The following is a 20,735-nucleotide window of genomic DNA, read 5'->3' on the forward strand; positions in this document are numbered from 1 at the left end:
TGATACAGTGTAAGTTTTAAATTACATCTGGCTTTTGGGAGGACAATATTACATCACCCAAAGTATTAAAACAATAGTACTGTATAAGAACACCAAACAGTATTCAAATTAGTCAGCAACTGACTAGTTCAACTGTCTATTAAAAGTTTCTAATAACTTTATCTTCCTAGATGAGTTTTCACTTTTTAATATCACAACAAGACTCAAGTTGGAAGCTCTTTGTCCCTGCTTTCTCCCTTTCCTTACCTAATCCTTTTTAGGTTGCAGTGGGGAGTCTTGGATCCAGAACCACATGTGCTGTCCCTCACCATAGGTTGTATTGGCAAGAGGGAAGCGTGTGTACCCCTGCGGTAATACGTATAACACGACATCTATGGGTCACCTTGTAGTTCTAATTGATGTGCTCAAAAAATCAGATGTTTTCATTGAATTGTCTTTAAATTTTTTACAATGTAACCTCTCTTATTACAAAAACCAGATAATTTGCCCGTAGATTGAGTTGACTATACATAAAATGTGTATACTTCACTCACTCCCCCCAGTTCACCCACAAATATTACTATGATGTCAAGAAAGTTCACATGTCTGAGGAATCAAGAGTCAAACTAGAGACTCAGGGATTCCTTGATCAAGGACTATTTCTCCACCTCTTCCGTGTTTTTCTGTATGGGCTGTATTCTTACCGGTCTTTTCCAGTGATGACAGATACATCTACTGGCAACTCCAGGTTAGTATGCCTCTGAGCATTTACAATCCCAAGGAGAATACTTCTAAATAGCTCCAGCAAAATCTCCAAGGCTATTTCTCAACTTTGCTTGAGATCATGCTGATTGATGACTGAACATTATTGGTTCAATTTTTCAAACTGGAATACAAGCAGTAGAGTGGATAAAAGTATTACATCCATGTTAGGTTTATTGGCGCTGATAACGATACCATAGTTATGTAAAATAATATTCTTATTGGGAAATGCACATTGAAGTACATCGGGGGATAAAGCGTAATGCATGCACTTGCTCTCAAATGATTCAGAAAAAATATGTATATAGAGAGAGTAAATGAGAAAAGAAATAGGATAAAATGTTAATAAGTGAATCTGACTAAAGGGAACATGGATATCCTTTGTATTTCTAACACAACTTCTATAAGTTACAGATTATTTCCAAGTAAAAGCATTTTAAGTAGACAGATACATTAACAGGACCTGAAATCAGACCCTTGCTATAACATATATAAATAAAAGGCAAAAGTATACACAATGCAAATATGTTAAAAGACGTTTGTATCTTACTTAAAACCTAAGTATCCAAAGATTATCTATTAATAAATTTTTGAATGGGAGAAGATACTTTCATATTTAACTGAAAAAAAGACTCAGTATTTTTTTAATTCTTCAAAATCATTTAGAAAGTGTAACAGCACAGTAGAAAAAAATGTGCAGAAAATTTGCACAGACCCTTAAAAACAGTATATATAAATTTTCAAGAAACAAAGAATATGCTCAGATCTTTTTTTTTTTTAAAGATTTTATTTACTTATTCGACAGAGATAGAGACAGGCAGCGAGAAAGGGAACACAAGCAGGAGGAGTGGGAGAGGAAGAAGCAGGCTCATAGAGGAGCCTGATGTGGGGCTCGATCCCATAATGCCGGGATCACACCCTGAGATGAAGGCAGACACTCAACCGCTGTGCCACCCAGGCGCCCCTATGCTCAGATCTTTTAATAATTAAATGATCAAAATAAAGATGAAATACCACCACCTACTAACCAGAACAGCTAAAATGAGAAAGACTGATACAATCACGTAATTTCCAATATTGTGTAGAAGGAATAGCTATGCCTATCATGATTTCTACTATGGCCATCAAAACAAGAAGATATGTAATAATTAGAACTCTTAAATTGGTCGTTGAGTTGCATACTGGTCAAACACCTATGGAAAACTGTTGAGTGACGTGTAATTTGAATATAGGCAGGGACTCAGACCAAGCAATTTCATAGGTTGGTCCATACTTAACTAAGATATCGACTGCATGTGCACCAAAAGAAACCAACAAGAATGGTCATGGTTGCATCATTGCTAATAGCCCCAGCTTGGAAACAAACCGGATGTCCATCAACAGCAGAACTGATCACTGGTACATTCATAAAAAGAATACACTGCAGCGAGAATGAATGAATTGCTCCATGAAACCACACGGAGGAGTGTCACAAATATAATGCTGAGCAAAAGAAGTCAGATGCAGAATAATTCCTGGTGTATGCTTCTAAATACACAAATTTATAAAAACAGGCAATACGAATCGGTGGTGTTAGAAAACAGATGACGGTTCACTCTGGCAAGATAGAATGGATAGTGGTTGGGGACTACCAGGAGATGGGCTTCTGGGTTGCTAGTTTTATTTCCTTGAACTCTGTTGTAGTTACATGGGCATAGTCACTCTGACACCTCAGTGAGTATCAGAGTTGTGATTTATGGCTGTGCTTTTTGGTATGCATGTTATACATCACTAAATGCATTTGAATACATTTTTACTATTAGGACAAATAAGGTAAATTATGAGACTTCGCAATCTCTTATCATTTCCATTTTATGAAGAATAGTCACCCAAAGGAGCGTTTCAGTTATACAGCTTGTATTTACAAATACATAAATATATATTTTTGAACATCCACAACTATCTGATATAATGTTGTTTGAGTGTAGAAAAAGCACAATTATGTTTACAGTTTGCTGAATCTGTAATCTTTTAGTTGAAGGTTGAGCTAGCTATCCACACCCATCAATGAAACTTTCATGTAAGAGTCCTGTGACAATTAGTAGAGACATCAGAAAAGTCATGTCTTCTTCATTATCTGTGTAAAACATTATATTTCTTAGAAGCACAGGCTATCAAATTCTCATTTCAGGTTTTTCTTTCATTAGTTCCTGTGATCTTGTAATCAGAAAAGAATTTTTATGTTCCAGTATCACAGAGAGGGCATAATTATGACTGTAGTGGTTGCCACAGTGGGCCATCAAGACAAGCCCATGTGTATTCCCTGGATCCCAGCAATGACCCTTCCTGGATGTAATGGGAAATCTGCTGTCAGCCAGAAAGTCATGGATCCTCTCCTGGAGAGCCCTGGTTAGTATCTGAAAAGAGACCTGCTCTGGGAATTGTGGAGACTGAATATAGTCACAGTCTCCATGTCTGATGCTTGAGTCCACAGCCTGATCACGTGAGCTAGGACCTCATACAGACAGACTGAAACCTGTGTCCGTTCTTGCCTCTGACCTCGGGAATCAGGGCGCCCTGAAGAAGGCAGGGCCCTTCATCCTGGAGCTGAACACACACCTGCATCCCAGCAATCAGAGAAACTGAAGGAAAAATCCAAAGGAAGACAAAGCAAGTGCAGGTCCAGCTTCTGCTTCGTGCCAATGCGCTGAGTCAGTAGTTCAGCAACAGTGTGCATGTGTGTATGTGTGTACACGCATACGTGCTACAAAATCCAATTCATTTTATTATCAGTTCCAGGCTTTAAAGTTAACTACGGTGAAGGTCCTTTGGAAATTATTTCTAAGCTGACTACAGAGCAACACAGTTACTGTTGATACCAAAAAGTCTGTCGCAAGTATAATTCAATGGAAGTGAACACCAGCATTAAGTTTTTCATAATCTTTAACATGTGGAAGTAATATAACTTAGCAGATAGGTAAAACCGTAAGTTTAGATCAACTAAGCCCTCTGTGAGAAAGCAAACCCAAGTGTGATACTGTGATTTAGAATAAGAAATATCTATTTGAGGGGGGCGCCTGGGTGGCACAGTGGTTAAGCGTCTGCCTTTGGCTCAGGGCGTGATCCCGGCGTTCTGGGATCGAGCCCCACATCAGGCTCCTCCGCTGTGAGCCTGCTTCTTCCTCTCCCACTCCCCCTGCTTGTGTTCCCTCTCTCGGTGGCTGTCTCTATCTCTGTTGAATAAATAAATAAAATCTTAAAAAAAAAAATATCTATTTGGTCTTTGTCCTCATTTCTGGCAGAGTTCCTAAAACCGTTGGAATTTCCTAAGGGATGAGAGTGATAACAGTCTTTTGTTGTGTTAATGACTTTGGGACAGCACCTAAGGATGGGGGCTGGTTGCCAGGAGAACCATCCAGGTGGTTAAAGCGTTGGAACTGTTGCCCCCCCCCCCCCCCCCCCGACCTTGGGAAGGGAACAAGGGCTAGGGATTGAATCAGTCATCAGTGGCCAATGATTTAATCGATTGCACCTATGTAAGAAAGCCTCCATAAAAACCCAAACCCAGATTGGTGGAAATGGGAAGTTTTGGGGAAGATGGTGTGCTTAGAGGGGATATGGAAGCTCTACACCCTTTCCCCACCCCTTGCCCTCTTCCATCTGGCTGTTTTGAGTTATATCCTTTTATAATAAACTGGTGATCTAATAAGTGAAATGTTTCTCTGAGTTCTGTGAGCGGCTCTAGTAAATTAATTGAACCCAAGGAGGGGGTCATTGAAACCTCCAATCTATGGTGGGTTGGTGAGAAGCACAGGTGACAGCCTGGATTTGTGATTGAGAACTGGAGTGGGGTGGGGGCGGCAGTCCTATAGGATTGAGCCCTTAGCCTCTGGAATCTGAGGCTATCTCCAGGTAATCATATCAGAATTGAGTTAAATTATAGGACACCCACCTGGTGTCTAAGAATTGCTTGGATGTATACAAAAAACAAAAACAAAAAAAACCCCCATACTAGAATCAGAAACATACCAAATCTTAAAAAACAGAGAATGCATGCTTACGGTATATTCCGTAATGATACAACTCAGGAAGAAACATCTGGCTCTTTTTAAACCAAAATCATCAAGCCAGTCTGATTTGTTTACAGAGCCACCTTGATTATGGGCACTTGGATTCTTACATAAAAATCCCTCTAAACTAGTGTTTCTACGAGAAGTTTGGTTTTTTTTTTTTTGTTTTGTTTTGTTTTTTGTTTTTTTTTCCTAAAAAGGCCGTATTCAGAGAATTAGAAGTCCAGTCTCTTCTCTGGGAATCCTAGAGTTTCCGTATACTACATTTATAAAAAAAACTCCTACTATTCTCTATAAATTAATAAGAAATCCTTTACCTTAAGTCTTTATAACCTAATTTATTAATCCCCTCGAACTGTAGGGAAGTATTTGAAAAACACACAGTAAGATAAAGGTCAATGTCTCTGTAAATGAAACAGATACACAGATACCTTGCAGGTTCATTTCGCCAACCTTAACCACAAGTCAAAAGTAAACAATATAAAAGCTCACCTGTGTAGGTCTCATGGAACTGTTCTCGTTTTTGGTGGATAGGGGACATTTTCTGGAGTTGTATGAAGTCACATACAAACAAACCAGATTTTCTGTCTTCTCCCACACATCAGAGAATAGGTTCATTCCCCATCACAGAGATCTGAGGAATTTTGTAAAGCAGAAAAAAACCTACGGGGCAAGAATGGGAAGACTTTTAATGATATCAACAGTCCACTGTGGAAAAAATCCTAGGAACATGAAGACTTATTAAAAAGGAGCAAGATAACAAGGGGTATCATCTGATGGAAAGTTGACTTTTTTCACAAGATACTTCAAACTGGAAAAGAGGCTTCAGATTGAAATTTATCTATTTTACTACAGAGCCTTCAGGAAAGAGTCCACATATGAATGCACATGAAATGAAGATCACAAAGAAGTCTGACTTAATCATCCATTGAAAAGTTACTTCAGAAAGATAGTTTTAATCAATGTTAAAGAACCACAGACCAGCACTAACACTTTATTTTATATAAGAATATTTGCACTAAAGAGAAAATGTGACAGTTAATTTTATGTGTCAACTTACTAGGTCATGGGTGTCCAGACTTTTGGGTCAAACATTATCCTGGGTGTGTCTGTGAGGATGTTTCTGGGTGAAATGAGTACTTGAATCTACACACTGAGTAGAGATTGCTGTCTCTAGAGTGGGTGGTCCTCATTCAATCCACTGAAGATCTGAATTGAACAAAAAGCCTGAGTAAGAGGGAACTCCTCCTCCCTGACGTTGAGCTGGAACACCGGTCTTTGCTGGCCTTCACAGCTGGATGGAAACATCAGCTCTCCTTGGGTCTCAAGCCTGCCAATTTTCAGATGGGAACTTGAACCATTGACTGTCCTGGTTCTCAGGCCTTCAGACTCAGCCAGGGACTCTTCACTTGCCAACTCTAGATCTCAGGACTTATCAGTTTCCGTAGTTGTGTGAGCCAATTTTTTATAATCAATCTCTCTATTCCTTTTTTAAAATAGATTTTTAAGTAATCTCCACACCAACATGGGACTTGAACTCACAGCCCCGAGATCAAGAGTCACATGCTTTACTGACTGAGCCAGCCAGGCGCCCCTCTCTGTATTCCTATTGGCATTGTTTCACATCCTAGTGGTTGTGTTTCTCTGGAGAACCCTGACTAATACAGAAAATGTATAGACAACACAGAATTGTTTTTCTATGTATAAAGAAAATAGATGGTTTATAAAGAAAACAGAAAAGAAAATAGTTGCAAATTTAATAAATGTGAAAAACTTTTCTGTGACTCCAGAACCATAGCCTGCAAGCAACAATGTTTGTAACTATCTCAGAATGCAGCATCTAGTAGGTGCATCCATATAAAAACACGTTTCCTACAAACCCAAAGAGGCTAATATCATTGAAATGACTAGAATGAGGGTAGCCTGTGTGACAGCAGAAGACAGTAAGTTCAATGTGGGACAGGTTCAGTTTGAGGTGTTTAGAGGGGCCCTGGGCAGGTCAAGTAACGTCTCTGTACTACCTCATCTGAAAAATGGAATGATAACACATACATACTTGATAGGTTGTTGTGAGAAGTCAATGAATTAGTGTATGTCAACTGCTTAGAACTGCCTGGTCTATAACAAATTCTATACACGTTAATCATTATGATGTATCTAGAGCTCTCTAGTGTGAACTACACATAGCAACAAGGCAGTTATCTACATGTTAATGGCTGTTGATAACATGCAAGGAAGAGAACAAAAGAGACCACCACTGAGACTGCTTTTACACCGCGAGAAGTGGGTCCAAAAGAGGTGTCAGACCCGAGCGACCATGAAAGCAGGAGAACCTGTAGCCCCCAGGCTGGAGAAGGAACAGTCTAGAGGGAGCACCTTCTCCTGCTTAAGGAGAGCAGCTTCAAAGAATCCGAAAGTCCTCAACTCAACCAAGGTGCTGGAAAATACTTTTCTGGGTATTGAGAACAAAAGTGGGGCAGCGCCAGGAGAACTATGTGGCCCAACAGCCGAGAAAGGGAAGTCCCGTTGCAGAGCGCGGGATGAGGGAAGGGTTTTCATTCCACGATCTGCAGGAAGGACGAGCTGAGGCCAGGCCACCCCTGCGCAGAATCGAAGGGTTTACCTAAGTTACAAAGGCCCGCCTGTCCTGCCCGTGCGCCAGAGTCTCCCTTGTGCTTCTCAGTCATACTTTTGTAGTCGCTCTTGAAGTCTACGTCGGTTTCCTCGGCGCTTCCCACGCCCAGCAGCACCCAGCGCCGCACTGGAATAGCGGGACCAGCTGACGAGCACCGGGTCACCTAAACCGGAAGCAAAGCCAAGCCCTATGCGCATGCGGGAGTGCGTTGCTGAGGGGCGCATGCGCACTGAGCGTCTCCGCAACCCGCCAGCCCCATTGTGACGAACTTGACGTTCCCTCCGCTGTCTATACCCGCGGGCACGGACGCAAACTCACGTGGGGCCCGGGCGGGCCTCTTGCCTTGGGCTAGCCGGCCCCTGAAATGACAGCGGGGTTGAGGCGCTAGTGCGGGAGTATCACCGACTCCTGTGGAGGCGTCAAGTGCCCAACGACTTGGTGTGTCTCCGCATTCGAGTCCCGGGCCAGGAGTCTAGTCCCCGGAGGGCCAGGCGTGCCGGCCCTTGACTGTATGGACCCCTCGCCCCCAGGTCGCCTCCTAGACCCGGGAAGAAGGAGGCTGACAGGAGAATCTCGCAGGGTCCTCTGAAAAGTGCGGATGATGGTGAGTGGTTGCCCTCTGAGTTTCACATGTCCAGATCTGTGCTACCTAACAAGTGGGCATTCTCCCTGGCCTGAATCGAGTCACTTTTTTGTAAGCTCATTTTAATGCACAGGCAGTTCAGATACTCCTTTTTAAATCTCTATTCCCTGACATATTATGATTGCCTAAATTGGGGGTTGCTGGTTGGCCATGAAGATCACACAAGGGATGATCTCTTGTATTTTACATAGCAATGCAGGTTTAGGAATCACGACGCAAGAAATTTCTTCCCGATAAAATACCCAGGCTGCTTATGCATCACCTAATCTTGGTCATCTTGCTTTGGGAGATTAAGACTTGTAAAGTTACAACACCCTAAAATATCCTGGGAATAGGATCTGACACAAGAAGCAGGAAGTAGCTGGTAATGACCAGCCAGTGATTGGCATAGGACACTTCCTGTTAGATGGAGAGAAACATAGAATGGTTTGCCCCATTTAGAGTAAGTTAACCAAAGCCCAGAAACTGAAGGAAATTGTTCCCCAAGTCACCCTTCCAGGCATTGGCATAATCAAGACACCGAATTAAAGAGCAAAAGATTTTAAACTTATTTTACATAAATATTTAACTTATTTTACATAAATATTTACCACCAAATTGTCCTTACAGTGGTTATACCATTTTATGGTTTTTTTCTTTATTAATGCCTATATTCACTGGCAATGTTTCCCCACATTCTGCCATATTTGGTATTGTCAGAACTTTTCATTGTATCACTTTTCTATTAATGAATTAACGAAATTGATTCATTTTTATTTCACTGATGATTGCTGATGCTATCTTTTCATGTTTATTGGACATTGCATTTCCTGTCGTGAAATTGCCTACTTTTTGCCCATTTTTCTTTAATTCTTAAATTTTATACAAGATACAAATAAAACATAAATCGATTTTCAATTAAATAAAAACAAAACCCCAAGCATCATAGGTAAATCTAAAGACTCCTTTGATCACAAACCTTAAGATCATTTCCTCATCTTCCTCAGTGGAACCACTGTTGACACTAGAGTATATATTTTTAGAATTTTACAAAATAGTTTTACAACTGGAACTTACTGCTAAATCATAGCACTGAGAAAAGACAACTAGAAATTAGCCTTATGAGTACATATAAAATTTATGTTTATACTATACCGTAGTCTATTAAATGTGCAATAGCATTATGTCCAAAAAAGCAAGGCACATAACCATCATCTGAGCTTTCAGCAAGTCCTAATATTTTGCTGATGGAGGTGCTTGCCTCAGTGCTGATGACTGCTGACTGGTCAGGGTGGTGGTTGCTGAAGGTTGGGATGGCTGAGAAATTTCTCAAAATAAGACAATGAAGTTGACTACATAGGTTGACTCTTCCTTTCACAATTTCTTTGTGACATGCGATACTATTTGATACCATTTTACGCACAGTAGAACTATCAGAATTGGAGTCCATCTCCTCAAACCCTGCCTGTGATGGCAACAGTTCTCCAATGCCTCCTCTTGGAGTTGTACCTGATTTTATTACCAGTTTTCATCTGAATCCACTGTGGAATGGGACAATTCTGCTCTCATTCCTTGACCAGGAAGCACTTGATACTAAAAGTCTTTTGAGAAGACATGGCGAAGACCAGTCAACCACACACACCACAATGGTGGAGAAAAGGAAAGAGAGCTTAAGTTTTTAATGTCCTTTTAAAAAGTCTCGTAGCTTTCTTTATATAAATCTTAAGATTTTTTGCTATTTTTTAATAGTTTCTGTACCTGTAGAAATTGGATCTTTCTAAAAATTCATTTTTAGAATGGCTACTGCTAATATAAATTGGGAATTTTATGTATATCTTCCTGCTTTCCTGGGTGCCAGGAGTATTCATTGCTATTGGGTAGCACTCACATCTAGTCCTCTTCAGGCAGAGCTATAAAGTAGATATGTTTTTTAATTTTTTTAATTCCAGTATAATTCACATACTGTATTGTATTAGTTTCAGGTATACAATATAGTGACTCAGCAAGTCTCTTCATTACTCAGTGCTCATCAAGAGAAGTGTGCTCTTAATCCCCTTCACCTATTTCACCCATGCCCCCTACCCACCTCCCCTCTGATGACCATCACTTTGTTCTCTATAGTTAAGAATCTGGTTTTTTATTTGTCTTTCTTTGTTTTGTTTCTTAAATTCCACAAACAAGTGAAATTATACGGTATTTGTCTTTTGCTGACTGACTTATTTCATTTGGCATAATACTGTCTAGATACGTCCTGATTGTTGCTGATGGCAAGATTTCACTTCTGTATGGCTGAATAATATTCTATTATATATACCACATCTTTATCCATTCACCTGTTGGACACTTGGGTTGCTTCTATAATTTGGCTATTGTAAATAATGTTACAACAAACATAGGGGTGCATATATCTTTTCAAATTAGTGTTTTCATATTTTTTTGAGTAAAAACCCAGTAGTGGAATTACTGGGTCAATGGTAATTCTGTTTTTAATTTTGTGAGGAACTTGCATACTGTTTTCCACAGGGGATGCACCAGTTTGCATTCCCACCATCTGTGCAGTAGGATTCCTTTTTCTCCACATCCTTGCCAGCACTTGTTGTTTCTTGTGTTTTTGATTTTAGCCATTCTGACTGGTGTGAGATGATATCTCATTGTGGTTTTGATTTGCATTTCCCTGATGATTACTGATGGTGAGCATCTTTTTGTGTGTCTCTTGGCCATTTGAATGTCTTTTTTGGAGAAATATCTGTTCTTGTCTTCTGCCCATTTTTAATAAGATTATGTGGGTTTTTTGGGTGTTGAGTTATATCAGATCTTTATGTATTTTGGATACCAACTCCTTATTGCATACATCATTTGCAAATATCTTCTCCCATTCAGTAGATTGTCTTTTAGTTTTGTTGATTGTTTCCTTTGCTGTGCAGAAGCTTTTTATTTTGATGTAGTCCCAATAGCTTAACTGACTGAGCCACCCAGGCATCCCCTTTTAGCTTCTATTTCATTTATTTCTGCCCTAATCTTTATTATTTTCTTCTACTGATTTGGGGTTTTATTTGTTCTTCTGTTTCTAGCTCCCTTAGGTATAAGTTTAGGTTGTTTATTTGAGATGTTTCTTGCAACTTGAGGTAGGCCTGTATTGCAATAAACTTCCCTCTTAGCACAGTTTTTAGGATTTTTAGCAAAATCCTAAAGATTTTGCATCATTGTGTTTTCATTTTCATTTGCCTCCGTGTATTTTTTTATTTCCTCTTTGATTTCTTGGTTGACCCATTTATTGTGCAGTATCGTGTTATTTAACCTCCATGTGTTTTTTGTGTTTTCTCCAGATTTTTTTTCTTGTGGTTGATTTCTAGTTTCACAGCATTGTGGTTGGAAAAGATGCATTGTACGACTTCAGTCTTTTTTTTTTTTTTTACTTGTTGAGACCTGTTTTGTGGCCTAACATGTGATCTATTCTGGAGAATGTTCCATGGGCACTTGAAAAGAACATGTATTCTGCTGTTTTAGGATGGAATGTTTTAAGTATATCTGTTAGATTCATCTGGTCCAATGTGTCATTCAAAGCTATTGTTTGCTTGTTGATCTTCTCTTTGGATGATCTATCCATTGACGTGTGGAGTCCCCTACTATTATTGTATTATTATCGATTACTCCCTTTATGTTTGTTAATAGCTACTTTACATATATCTGGGTGGTCCCATGTTGGATGCATAAATATTTACAATTGTTTAATCTTCTTGTTGGGTTGTTCCCTTTATGATTATGAAGTGTCCTTCTTTGTCTCTTGTTACAGTCTTTGTTATAAAGTCTGTTTTGTCTGACATAAATATTGCTACCCTGGCTTTCTTTTCACATCCATTTGCATGATAAATGTTTTTCCATCCCTTCAGTATCAATCTGCATGTCTTTCAGTTTGAAATGAGTCTCTCGTAGGCAGTATATAGATGGGTCTTGTTTTTTTTATCCACTCCGTCACCCTGTGTGTTTTGATTGGAGCAGTAAATTCATTTACATTCAAAGTAATTATTGATAGATATGTACATTTTGTTACTTGTTATGTTTGTTTTTGTAGTTCTTCTCTGTTCCTTTCTTCTCTTGCTCTCTTCTGACGGTTTGCTGGCTCTCGTTAGTGATATACTTGGATTCCTCTCTCTTTATTTTTTGCATATCTATTACTGCTTTTTGATTTATGGTTATCATTAGGTTTATATATAACACCGTATGTGTATAGTAGTGTATATTAAGTTGATGGTCACTTAAGTTTGATATATACAATTGATTTATGTACTATTCAAATAGAAGCAAAGTTAATCAGTATAGTGTTTAGAGATACATATACATTTGGTAAAACTATAAAGAAAAGCAAGGAAACGTTTAACACAAGATTTAGGATAGGTTATTATTCCTACAAGGATAAAATCCAGGAAGGACACACAGGTGATTTCAAATGTACTGGTAATGTTTTATTTTTTAAGCTGGGTAGGGATACACTGTTGTTCAGTTTATAGTGATTTTTATAGACATTCTTTTGTGTATTATATATTTAACAAAATTTTAAACTTAAGAACTCTGTAGTGAAGGAAGAAACTTATGATTTCTGGTTCCAGATCATAAGACAGTGGTTAAATGTTACTTGAAGGCAGATTTTTATTTAAATTATAAAAATATATGCTAACCATGAAAATCTTCTGAGAATGGAGTAGGCTTGCCTTGTAAAAGAATAAGTTTTAATCCTTGGAGCAGTCCAGGCAGAGATTGGGTGACTACTTGCTGAGGACATTGAAATATCCTCTTAGGAACTGGACTAAATGACCTGCAAGCTCCCTTCCAAATTAAGGATCTTCTGTTTACATGAATCTCCCTATCAATACTCTATGTATTTTTCTTCCCAATAGGTTATAAAATGGATAGTTTTATATTATTATAGTGTACTTGATGTTTAGGAATCAATGACATTCTGGGATGTGGCAGTAGACATCACCTGGGAAGGATGGAAGTTAATGGACCCCACACAAAGGAGTCTACACAGGGACATAATGCTGGAGAACTACAGGAACCTGGTCTCTCTGGATAAGAACATTTTCTCCTCTGTGACTCTCCATCTTTCTACTGGACCAAATGGAGCTTAGGGTCCAGGGCTTTAGGATTTCTTAAGGACCCTCTATGGAGTTATTCTATCCCCATTTCCAAGTAAAAACTCTGTTCTTCATAGAGTGAAAAATTTATATTTTCTGTGACTTACCTTGAAAGCCACACCTGAAAATAATCCTGAAATTTAGGATTATCTCTTCTAGAATCTCTCGTAAGATACTTCCATTCTGCCTTTTTCAGGGAGTAGGGGGAGTCGACCTATATTCATTCTGTGACAGTATTTCAGCATCCCTGGGAGCATAGATTTGAGCCCTCCCCAGGTACTTCTGTAATGAAATGGAACTCCTTATACTGGCCACACCTTCCAAGAGATTGATGACCTCACTGAATTCTGGAATGGCTTTTTGTCACCAACATGGTCAATTTTCATTCCTTTCCTGAACAGGGCTTGCACTTTCCAAACCAGACATGACTTCCTAGTTGGAAGCAGGAAGAGAACCTTGGATGGTGGTGAGATAGATTTCAAGAAACCTCTATCCAGGTAAATAAATGAGAACTAGGATGTTAGGTTTCATTGCAAGTGATACCCTCAGTTAGTGTTGAAAAATTATCTTCTGAAAAAAAAATTTAAGATAACTCTTGTCAAAGAGGTTTCACAGGAAAAGGACCCATCTTTTGATCTTTGATATGCTTTGCTTGTTGTCTGTATCTCATGTCATCCCATGCTGCTTTCTGGGATTTCTTTTGGGTCTTTGACTGGGTCTTTGACTCCCAGTAGAATCGTGATACGAAGTATGGAAGCGCACCTTTCATTTTTGAAATGTTTTTTTCACATTATATACTACATATGGTTTCCTGAGTAACTAAATATTTTTCTGCTTTCCTATCCATCCTATGCCACATGATTAACTTTTCCTTCAAAATTTTTTCAGCTACAGACATTTCTGTATTCCTCTGATCTCTCTCCATGCAGGTCACACATTCTGAGGGACTTTTTTTCCAAATTGTATTTGGTCTAGGACTTCCAAAAATTGCTAGTGGAAGTCACCTACATGTATAGAGTTTCTACAGTCTCTAAATTATATCTTTTCTGCTTCCACCGAGCCATTTTTTTAACCTATGGATTTGAATTCTTTGTCTTCCTCATAATAGGAAAATGAGACCCTGGCTTTTCTTGGTTAAAAGAAATAGTCACATATATGGGACACCTCGCTCCTACAGAAGATACTAGGTGATTTCCACTAGAAATCTAAAAGACAGCAAATCTTTTAAGAAAAAAATTTTTTAAATAAATATGTTATTTCCTCATGTGGTACTTAATGTAACTGTGTATGTGACTCATCTATGACATTTAATGTTCTCTCTTAATTGTGTTATTTTTAAAAGATCTGTACGATTCTTTTTTTAAAAAAGTAGGCTCCAGGGGCACCTGGGTGGCTCAGTTGCTAAGCGTCTGCCTTCGGCTCAGGGCGTGATCCTGGGGTCCTGGGATCGAGCCCGGCATTGGGCTCCCTCCTCCGCTGGGAGCCTGCTTCTTCCTCTCCCACTCCCCCTGCTTGTGTGCCCTCTCTCACTGGCTGTCTCTCTCTCTGTCAAATGAATAAATAAAATCTTTTTTTTTTTTAAAGTAGGCTCTGCGCCCAATGCAGGGCTTCAACTCACAACCTCAAGATCAAGACCTGAGCTGAGATCAAGAGTTGGGTGCTCAACTGACTGAGCCACCCAGGCGCCCCTATATGATTTTATTTAAAATATTCTTGGTGGTTTTTAATATCCTGTTGTTCCTTTCTAATGTTTTTCATTTTGTCTTTTATATTTTAAACATTTTCAACGAAGTTATTTAAAATTTTGTAACAGATAAGCTCTAGATCTGAAGTTTTGGAGGATATATTTTCTGTAGGTTAGTGTTTCTGCCTTTCACTCACAGTGGCTTGTTTCCTTGTTTGTTCTGTGATTTTTTAAATCATGGGCTTGTATTTAGCTGATCTTTGTCTCCCAGAAACAAGAGAACTGAGGCCGCCACAGATTTGCATTTGCTGAGTTTCTGATCTCAGAATGTCTTAAAGAAATATTCTTAAAAATCTTTTTCATGGCAAACCCTTTTTTATTGCAGTCTTGTGTGAAAAAATCTGTTGTTTACTCTCTGATACCACTCTCCTTTGAGGATCTGCTTCATTCCCTGTGCATTTTTATATGTGAGAATATACTGGGAAGAGGGGTTAAAATAATTCATTCTTATTATTTTTTACTATACAAGCCCTTTGCCAAGTAGTCAGCAATGATAATAAATTCCATGACACATAGTTTCTGTTCTCAAGATTTCCTCTTTGGTAGGGAAAACAGAAAGTAAATAAATCTTACTACAGCTTGTTGGTGAACAGCCCTTGAATAAATAAATTTGTTGTAAATGAATATTTTCAGTCATTGTATTTTAAGAACTGTCATTTTGTATGGATTGTGGAGAATTTCTTTAACTTTTTATCAGTCTTTAAAAAGCTTATTTTTGCATTTTGAAGAATTTTTGCTTTTTAAAATTTCCTATTTTCAAGCATTTATATCTGTTCTGCTTAACTGGCACTATGATCATGAATTTTTGTCTCTTTCAACTTTGAGGGAATTGTCATAAAGCAAATTATTTAGGAAAAAAATGTTCCCAATCATTAGTTCATATATGATAACTTTTATGGACTCTAGTTAACTTTATAACCTTTCATGCATTAATTTTTTTTCTTTTCTAAGTTGGATAATTTTAAAATATCAATATTTTTAATAAATAAGTAACTTAATAAATAAATAATAAATAATCAATTTCTTTCCTTTGTATCCTAAATCTATATTATAGTTATAAATGCTTTTCATTGTAGCTGTAATTTTGATATATGAGTTGTATCAAAAAAAGAGTAAAGCAGGGGATTTTATGCTTAAAGTTAACAAAATCTGCTAAAATGTAAAATAAATATATTGTCAAAATATGGCTTAAATAGCTATATTGGAAAGTAAGTTTTATTTGCTTAAAATAAATTTAATTTTTTTAAACCCTTAACTTATTTCCATAAATATACTTAATTTTAAATAAATGCATGATGGGTGCCTGGGTGCCTCAGTCATTAAGTGTCTGCCTTTGGCTCAGGTCATGATCCCAGGGTCTTGGGATCGAGCCCTGCATGCTCCTCCCTCTCCCACTCCCTCTCTGCTGTCTCTGTCAAATACATAAAATCTTTTTTTTTTTAAGATTTTTTTTGTTTATTTGGCAGAGAGAGAGCCAGCGAGAGAGGGAACACAAGCAGGGGGAGTGGGAGAGGAAGAAGCAGGCTCCTAACGGAGCAGGGAGCCTGATGTGGGGCTCAATCCCAGAATGCTGGGATCATGCCCTGAGCCGAAGGCAGACACTTAACAACTGAGCCACACAGGCGCCCCTAATACTTACATCTTTTAAAAATATTTTGTGGCTATATAATATTCCATGTGTAGATAGACATGGGAAGAAAAGCTAATAAAATGAAAACTCATTGTGATGTTTGCATGCTTTAAACAAATGATTGGAAATCATTTCAGTAATAATTGTGTAGTACAAAGCTGATCCTTTTCACTTTCCCCATCATATTTACACTAGAGCAGTTAACTTTCTCCTTTGCATTGGAAATAACCTGCTTTTTCCATCTCTTTCAGACTAGAAGCTGAAACCTGAAACTAAGCAACCTGCAACTACAGCAGATATTTCTGAAGAAGAAACTTGCCAGGGGGCCACAGTAGGAAGATTCATTACAAATGACCCACAGCACCCTAGTTCAAGAGAATCCCAGAACAGAGATAACACGTTATTGAGACAAAATAGTTGGGAAATTTTGAATGAGAGAATAATTAGCCATGAAAAAACTCTCACTGGAGAAAGTTACTTCTTGTGGAAGTCTATTCTCTTTAAAGAACAGAGAATTCTCACAGAAGACAGGCATGACCAAAGGGATCTATATGGACAAAGTTGTCAAGAAGTCCCTGAGCTAATTATTCAAACAGGAACCGACTTGGGCAAGACAATTTTCAAAACTACTAAAGGAAACAGAGATGTGAGGCAGGCCTCCCAACTTAAAATAGATAAGATAATTAATGGTAAACAGAAACCTTATAAATGTAATGCATGTGGAAAAGCTTTTAGTTTTATTTATTTATTTTTTTTTAAGATTTTATTTATTTATTCAACAGAGATAGAGACAGCCAGCGAGAGAGGGAACACAAGCAAGGGGAGTGGGAGAGGAAGAAGCAGGCTCATAGCAGAGGAGCCTGATGTGGGGCTCGATCCCATAACACCGGGATCACGCCCTGAGCCAGAGGCAGACGCTTAACCGCTGTGCCACCCAGGCGCCCCAAAGCTTTTAGTTTTAGATCATCACTTATTCAACACCAGAGAATTCATACTAAAGAGAAACCATTTGAATCTGAATGTGATAAATATGGGAAAGTTTTCAGTCAACCTGCATACCTTAATCAACATAAGAAAATTCACAGTGGAGAAAACCCTGTAAATGTAACAAATGTGGGAAAGCCTTCATTGTTTCTTCGACTTTAATTGCACATCAGCAAATTCATGCTAAAGACAAACTTCAGGAGTACACTGTCTGCGGAAAAGCCTTCAGCTAATATGCACACCTTACCCAGCTTCTGAGAATTCATACTGGAGAGAAACCCTATAGATGTAATGATGTGGGAAAGCCTTCAGAAGTAACTCAAGCCTTACTCTGCATGTTAGAGTGCGTACTGGAGAGAACCCTATGAATGTAATGAATGTGGCAAATCATTTAGTTGTACACAAAACCTCATAGCACATCAGAGAATTCATACAAGGGAGAAGCCATATACATGTAATGAATGTGGGGGAGACTTTAGAAATAAATCAAGCCTTACTGTACATGAAAGAATTCATACTAGAGACAAACCGTATACATGCAGTGAATGTAGAAAGGCCGTCTTGCATTTCTTATCTCTTATTATTCATCAGTGAATTCATACAGAGGAGAAACCTTATGGGAGTAATGAATGCAAGGAAACATTCAGGCTAAAATCACACCTAATTGTTCACCGCAGAATCCATACTGGGGAGAAACCATATCAGTGTACTGAATGTGAGAAAGTATTCACTCAAATGGTAAGTCTCACACAACGTGAGAAAATTCATGTTGGATTGAAGTCATGTCAGTGTACCTATTGTGGGAAATCTTTTGGGAGTAATTGTACGTCAGAAGACCCATAATGAAGAAAAAACACAAATGTAATGAATGTAAGAAATTTTTTGCTAAGATGTCACAGCCCAGTCTGCATAAATTACTTCCTACTGGTGAGAAACCTTACAAATGTAATAAATGTGAAAAAGTCTTCACCCAGTAATGCAGGCCCCAATGCCCATCAAATAATACATTCGGGGGAGAAACCACTTACATGTAATGACTATGGGAAGTGCATTCAGCAAGATGATATATGTTATAGAACATCAGAGAATTCTCCAGTTACTCTTATGGGGGGAGAAACCCCATAAATGTGATGAATGCAGAAAGGCCTTCAGAAGAGCTTCTTACCCTGCTGTGCACCTGAGAACACATACCAGACAGAAGGAATATCGGGAAAGTTTTATCAGTGTATCACAGCTTACCCTTCGTTGGAGAGTTCATACCAGTGAGAAGGCCTAATGCATGGAAGGAATGTGGGAACACCTTCAGGAGTAATTCTGACTTTACTGTACATTAGAGAGTACATACTAGAGAAAAGCCTTATAAATGAACGTGGAAAAGCTTTCAGATATAGTTCAAGCCTTACCATACATCAGAGAACACAGCAAAGAGTATGAATATAAGGAATACAAGATCTCATACAGTGTCAGTTCCCAGAGAATACATGCTGAAATAAATTATATACATGTAATGAATATGGGAAGGAAAATCTTCAGCAATTATTTACAACTCCTATTTATCGAAAAAATTCTGGAGAGTGAAAACTTACAACTATAACAAACACGGGAAATTAATTATGTATCGAGCTTTGTGGCTTATCAGAAAATTTAGAGTTAATAGATGAACCATAATTGGCAGGGAATTTTTTTCTTCCAAATACCATTCTTTCAGTTTTCAGTGAATACCTTGGAAAACATTTTGGAAATCAATTGCATAGCATAACAAATGTAGGAGAGTGAACTGTGGAAGTAAGTATTCAACTTAAAATTGAAAAATTAAAGGCCCTGGCTCATCAGTCTCTTAAAGGATTATGTTAATTAGCAAAATAAAAACTTGGGTAGAAAATCAGTAACACGTATAATCTAGCACAGAAAGAAAATAAGATGTGCAAAATTTTAAAAATTAATTTTATCTTACAAAACCTATGTTATTATATTGCTAGATACTAAGGAAGTATAGAAAAAAAAAGAACATTTCCTATAATCCAATCACCCTAATAATCACTTTATAATTTTTGCTTATTTCAAGTCTTTTTTAAAATTAAAATAGCCTTGTGTTTTATTGTAGAAATAACATTCTTATTCTAATAAGTGTAAAAATAGAGAAAAATGTTAAGTAAACAACCTAAATCTTGCCATCCAGAAATAAGTAATATAACATGTTTATTCTGAGCTTTATTTTTATACACACGTTTTGTAGTTTTAATCTTATTACACAGATGGGGGGCATCTGGCTGGTTCAGTTGGAAGACCATGTGACGCTTAATCAAGACTGCACCACTCGGACGCCCCTCCAGTGTGAACTTGATCTTAAAGTTAAACTCCCCTTCTTCTGCTCTTTGTTTCATACAGGGTTGCATACCTGTAGGTGCAAGAGGACGGCATAATCGATTTTCTCCTCTTAATCTCAATAAAAGCTGCTACAACTCTTCCAGGGTTGGAGCTAGGAGAGGGAAGAGGGGTAAGAAAAGCCCTTGGCTGGTACTGTTATAGGATGGTCTTGTGCTTTTTGGACTTTGCAGAGGTGTAAAGGTGACTCAACACTTCCATGGGCTCTTTAGCAATCTTCCCATCTTTCTGGAATTCTAGTATGTGCTAATGCATGAGCACTAATTGCTTATACCTTCCTCAGTTCTTAGGAAGCTGGTAGTAACTTCAGCTGCTTCTGCTAAAAGCCCATCTACTCCACCTCTCATCTCAGAGATAGGATTCAAGATGACGCCATTGCCATCTCTCACATGTTCATGGTATGTACACTTTGTCTTAAGGAACTCCAAGTGCAAGGCACTCATGCAATCACTTCTCTCTACATATTAGCAGTTAGACACCTAATTTCTTAGCCTTTGGTCAGACCAGCTGCAGAGAATGCATATCAAATACTGCCAAGAGATCTTCAAAAGTCTTTTTGTATTCTCCAGATTATGCCCTTAATGGAGAGAAAAAATTTAGAAGCCATCTAATTCATTCTCAGCCACCTACTGTCATCTTGGGGTTTTCACCAATATTTTCATTTTAACATTCTGCTCCAGTTACTCTTCAGAAGGGTGTTGTTGTTGTTGTTGTTGTTGTTGTTGTTGTTGTTGTTGTTTTCCCCAGAATCTATTATCTTTAGAAATATTTTGACTAAGTAAGGGGCACCTGGGTGGCTCAGTCGGTTAA

The 20,735-nt window shown here is 38.3% G+C and overlaps 1 pseudogene; it reads left to right on the top strand.

The window, feature by feature from the left end:
* The first annotated feature begins 8,023 nt into the window (after window positions 1-8,023).
* Window positions 8,024-19,426, top strand: LOC148109024 (uncharacterized; annotated as a pseudogene).
* The last annotated feature ends 1,309 nt before the right edge of the window (window positions 19,427-20,735 follow it).

Source organism: Ursus americanus, chromosome 14 (genome assembly GCF_024610735.1).
Source record: "Ursus americanus isolate L20-20 chromosome 14, mUrsAme1.1.p, whole genome shotgun sequence".
NCBI lineage: Eukaryota > Metazoa > Chordata > Mammalia > Carnivora > Ursidae > Ursus > Ursus americanus.